This window comes from Choloepus didactylus, chromosome 1 (assembly GCF_015220235.1).
Source record: "Choloepus didactylus isolate mChoDid1 chromosome 1, mChoDid1.pri, whole genome shotgun sequence".
NCBI classification, from domain to species: Eukaryota; Metazoa; Chordata; class Mammalia; order Pilosa; family Megalonychidae; genus Choloepus; species Choloepus didactylus.
Window position 1 is genome coordinate 187475438 of NC_051307.1, and position 5947 is coordinate 187481384.

Sequence of the window (5947 nt, forward strand, 5' to 3'; positions counted from 1 at the left end):
CACACCTACTAGAACTGCTAAAGTTAAAAATATGGACAACGGTAATGCTGAAGGGGATGCAGAGAAACTAGATCACTAATACATTGCTGGTGGGAGTATAAAATGGTATAGCCATTCTGGAAAACAGTTTAGCAATTTTGTGAAAACAAAAACAAAAACTGCAGTTTCCAGCAATTGCACTCCTGGGTTTACCCCAGAGATGTGAACACTTATTTTCATACAAACAGAAACAACCTGTACATGCAGTTTTATAAAAGTTTTATTCTACTCATAGTAGCTCCAAACTGGAAACAACCCAGATGCTTTTCAATGGGTGAATAGTAAAACAAATTGTGGTATATCCACACCATAAAATACTACTTACCAATAAAAAAGGAACAAACTCTTTATGCACACAACATACTGAGTGAATCTCTAGAGAATTAGCTGTCATAAAATCCTATAGGGCTGTCATTTGGAAGATGGATTAAGCTGGCTCTGTTTAGCCCAAGGGATTCATCTACAGACATTTTCAACATCACTAGCTATTAGGAAAATGCAAATTAAGTCCATGATGAGATCTCACTACACACCTATTAGAACTCAAAGATTATATAGAGAATAATTGTGTCATTAATCCATCCATTAATTCAGTCAACAAATACTTATTTGCTATCATAAGCACCATATTGCACTTCAGCAGCTTTACCAAACCAAAACACTAGGGGTTAAGGAGGACTTGGGGTGGAAATCTGTGAGTGTGCTTATCGAAGGGCATGGGAGGCATCTTGTGCTGATGGAGTTCTTCTGAATTTTGAATAGTTTGTTTGTGATGGTTGTGATCTTGTGCTATAGATTTACAAGATGTTACCATTGAGGAAACTGAGTCAAGAGTGCATCGGATCTCTATTATTTTTTACAATAGCAGGTGAATCTACAGTTATCTCCAAAAAAACTTTAATTAAAATATGGGAGTTTAATCTCCTTTTCAATACTGGAACAGGGATATATTATTACCTTTATGACTAGTAAAGAAGTGCATTCTAACTGCATTTAATATAAACTCTGAAAGCAGAACATTTTTAGCCTTGTTCTCAAAAGTGTCCTTGTATTTCATCACAGTGCTTGTGATAGGCAAATAGTATTTGTTGACTGAATTAATGGATGGATTAATGACACAATTATTCTCTATATAACCTTTGAGTGAGTCCTATTATTATATAGATGAATCCTTTGGGCTAAACAGAGCCAGCTTAATCCATCTTCCAAATGACAGCCCTATAGGATTTTATGACAGCTATAATGCAGCTTCCTCCTCTCCAATATTGTCTCTCTTAACTCTTGGTTCCTTAGCCATTCTCCACATGCAAGAGATTTTTTTTTCATATCACTCGAGAATAAAGTTATCTTCTTTTGAAGGCACTCCAATTTGTCAATATCTCAAATAATACAAAATTCTAACTAGGCATCACGGGTAAGATGCGGTCTTGCAGCGTGATCAGACTGCAGCCTTCTTTTTATATTTAAAAGTATGTTAATATTGAAATTGATAATAACTCAAAGATACTCTTTAAAAAAAAAAACAAAAAACTAAACTTGACCATAATCTAAGAATTCAGAAACTCATTTTGACATTAAAAAAAAGAAAATGATAACTATGTGATTATAAACTGTAAGTAGAAAAATCTCTATGCCTAATTAAACACTAAATGACTTTTTTCTTTCAGAATATGGGTATGTATATCAGTAAGTGTGCATATCCTACACACCACACATATATTATATATATTTATATATACAGTGTCATTTAGATCATACACATACTTTTATTATAGTTTCACAACCAATTTGCACACAACAAAACAACTTGGGAAAACTAGTAAACACCACCAAAACAGTGGAAGGTACACATGATATTAATAGCTAACATATATTGAGTTTCCTAAATGCTATGTGCTTTTATCTATTTTTAAAAATTTTCTCAAGAACTCTGTGAAAAGGATTCAATTAAGATATTCAGATGAATAAATTGGAACTGAAAGAAATTAAATAATTTGCTCCTGTACTCATAATAAAAAATTAAATAATTTACTTATGAATACTCAGAATTTATGATGTCTATCACTTCTAATAAGTTGAGAGAATATTATAAAAGGTTAAATTAAATTACATAGAAACATGTTACAAAATGGAAAAAAAAGCAAGCTAGTTGTGATGGTTAGGTTAATGTGTCACCTTGGCCACATGATGGTACTCAGGTGTCTGATCAAGCAAGCACTGGCCTAACCATTACTGCAAGGACATTTGTGGCTAGTTAATAAACCAGAAGGTTGGTTTATTAAATCAGCCTTCTGTTTTATTAACCAGAAGTCACAGCTGCAGCTGTGACTGATTACATTAACAAAGGGCATGTCTTCCACAATGAGAGAATGCAATCAGCTGGATTTAATCCAATCAGTTGAAGACTTTAAAGTGAGACAGATAGAGCACCTTCACTTCTTTGGCTAACCAGCGAAGTGTTTCCTGAGGAATTAATCCAAGTTGCCAATTTGTTTCATGAGGAGTTCATCAAACATTGGAGTTGTTCACTGGAGTTGCCAGTTTGCTGCCTGTTCCACGGAATTTGGATTCATGCATCCCCACAGCTGCGTGAGACGCTTTTATAAATCTTATATTTATAGATACCTCTTGTTGATTCTGTTTCTGTATAGAACCCTAACTAATACACTAGTTAGTAGGCCATTCTCATTTCAATAATATGTAAAAGTTTTGGAGGAAATTCACAAGTACTTAATGTCTAACTCAGGTTGAGGCATACAAGTATTTTTATTTTCTTCTTCATGTTTACTTGTAGTCCCTGTGTATATTAATTTCCTTGCCATATATATATATTTACTAACTGTATACATGTGTAACAAGACAAAGCCTAAATTACTTCAAAAGTCCAAAAATATCATTGATTTGCACAAAACTTAATATATGAGATTTAAAAATTCACCATTATACATAATAATGAAAACTCAAAAACATTTCAAATGAATAACATGATGGGAATTGTTCTGCATATTTCATAAGAAGGACCATTAAGCTTCTATTCAGAGAGGAATTAAAGGAAATATTATGGACTGAAAATCTTAAAAAATAAAAAAATTTTAAAACATCAAAAATTTTTTCTACTAATTTTCTTGGCAAGTTGTTTTAGTTGTGTCAATCTAATATAAATATATAACAGAATACAAATATATAATGTAATATAAATATAAATATATATGTACCTGTTGAGAGTGGATTCATGTCTTGGAGTAGTAGTATGGATAATTTTGTTTTTCCCTATACCGTTTTCTATTTTCTGTTGCTGTTTGTATTTTTTTTTTTTTTCATGCATTTGTATTATTTGCCTAATCAGAAAAGCAATTCTTTGGTCATAAAAAATATTAATGGAAAAGGTTTTGATAGAAATGAAATAATATACTCCAGAGTATAATGCTTTTCTGTGGGTCTTATTTTTGGTGTTTAACTTTTATTTGCAAATTATCTAAGTTCCACAATATGACACTGATCACAATGCTTTTTAAGCACTTCACCAACATGCTTCTTTCACAAAATGTTTCAGAATTGAAGAAGTAAGATTCTTCTTTAACTTACGATGCCAAACTTGAATGTTTAATCATCTGCTATCTCATATGTAGTAAATAATTTTTAGCTCTCTAAATTTTTCAGTTTGGAAATTCATTTACCCCCTCTTAACATCTCCAAAATAGACATAAAATGTTATCTAGCCAGCTGAGAGAGAGCTTTGCTCTGAACTTGTTTTTTATTGTTGTTATTATTGTTGCTTGTTTGTTTGTTCTGTAAATAGAATGTCTGTATTGCTTTCTTCTTCCACACCAGACTCCTTGAGGATTGAGGATGCTCATTAAGACTGAAGCAGAAAATGAATATGCTCTCCTTACAGAACAAACATGGCATCTCTTTGCAGAGAGAATTTTTCTTAATATAAAAGACATACATTTACCTCCTTCATCTAAGCATCTGAAACAAAAACAAAAATAAATGGTCCCTAATTTATATCACAAAATTCCTGCAGGTAAATATATAACTAACCTGACTTTTCAAATGATAATCATCTGTTAGCAGATACTGATTTCCCACTGTGCCATGGCACTGGAATTGATTAGTTGATTAATTACCATCCTACCTGAGAGACAAATGCTTTGTCCTCCATACACATCTCTCAAATCTACTCTAACTGTTAATTCCCATTTTTAAGCTCACAACTATCTTCTGAAGTAAGACAATGCAGCATTCTTAAGAAGATTTCTTAGACTCCCATCCACTGGAAAGTCAATGCTGGGTAATTACATAAGTAGAAAATAAAAGTATTAATTACAAATGATATAAATGATTTTGTATAACTTAGATATGGTTGATACCAAAAGTGGGAGATACTATAACAGGGCAAGTTTTTCAATTCCAGAGGCTAACATTAGAAGCTACCTAGTGGCATGGAGGATATCTTTTCTTCTTGTATTTTTATGGGTGGGAATAGAGAACTTTCTCTATTTTCTAATCTTGAACATCTCATGAGACATTTTATGCTTGTATTGAGGAGATCATCTTATCTTGGTGTGACTATGAAGCAGTGTTCTCCCAAGAGGGTTCCACAGTATACTAGCTTACATGGTGCTCTAAAGCAGTGTTCTATGCTGATGTAATTTGGTAAGCAGTTTTTCTATTTATGTCCTCACATACACACTCACACTTGGAGATTCATAATACATTTTACCATATATTTGTAACTTCAATAGGTCTTGTAGTAAGGACACCTGTTCAATTTATTTTGACCTCATGTTTCCTAAACTTCTTTAAACATAGACCCTGTTTGGAGTAAAACATTTTTATGTCTCATGGAAGTAGTATACCTTGGGACACAATTTGGAGAATTTTATATTTGGGACCCTGGAAAAGTTTTGATAATGGATGGTAGTGATGGTAGCATAACACTGTGAATGTCATAAACAGCACTGGATTATTTATTCAAATATGCTTAAAAGGGAAAAATTAGGCTGTATATATGGTACTAGAATGAAATTTTTTAAAAATCCGTGAAACTGCACCACACACAAACTAAATCCTAAGTTAAACCATGGACTGTAATCAATAGTACAATTATAAAAATGTGCTTTCATCAGCTATAACAAATGTTCCACACCAATGCATGGGGTTAATAATAAGGTGGTGTATGGGAACCCTGTATTTTATGCATGATTGTTCTATAACCCACAATCTCTCTACTTGAAAGTAAAAAGAGAGAGAATTCATAATCAGGAGAATAGTCCTTAGAAAACTAAAAAACAAACAAAAAAACCTGAATAGTGTTTACAAACATCATATGTATCTGGGTCCTTTAGGCTAGTGCCAAACTTCACTTTGTATAGAATAGCTTCACCTAAATTCTCACATTAAAAAAAAAAAAAATTGCTTGGTAACATTTTTTTTTTTGAACCACCTGCTTGACAATCCACCCATTTAAGTGGGCATGCCTAAAGTGTATCCCTCCCATATCTTCAACTTGCAAAGCACATTTACAAGTAGAGAGACTGTGGTAAGGTACAAAAAATATCAGAATGGATTCAGATATCAGGTTCAAGCCTGTCTAAGCTTGGGATCTTGAAAGCATCTGTATGCCTTTTTCTTTCTTATATGAAGTATGGGGAAAAGAACGTTTGACTTATAAGATTTACTAAGTTTAGAGGGCAAGGCGTTAAAAAGTCACTACAGTAAGTGCGATTATTACGAAAGTGAGTTCTATTATAATTAGCTTCCTAAGAAAGCTCCATTGGTTTTAAAAGCCATTTTAACTGAAAGGAAAGAAAGTTCAAATTTCCTATCAATTCCTAACAATATTTAGTTTTATTTAGGTAGCAAATTAAGATATATGACATCAGCTACCTTGAGAGTATCAGGG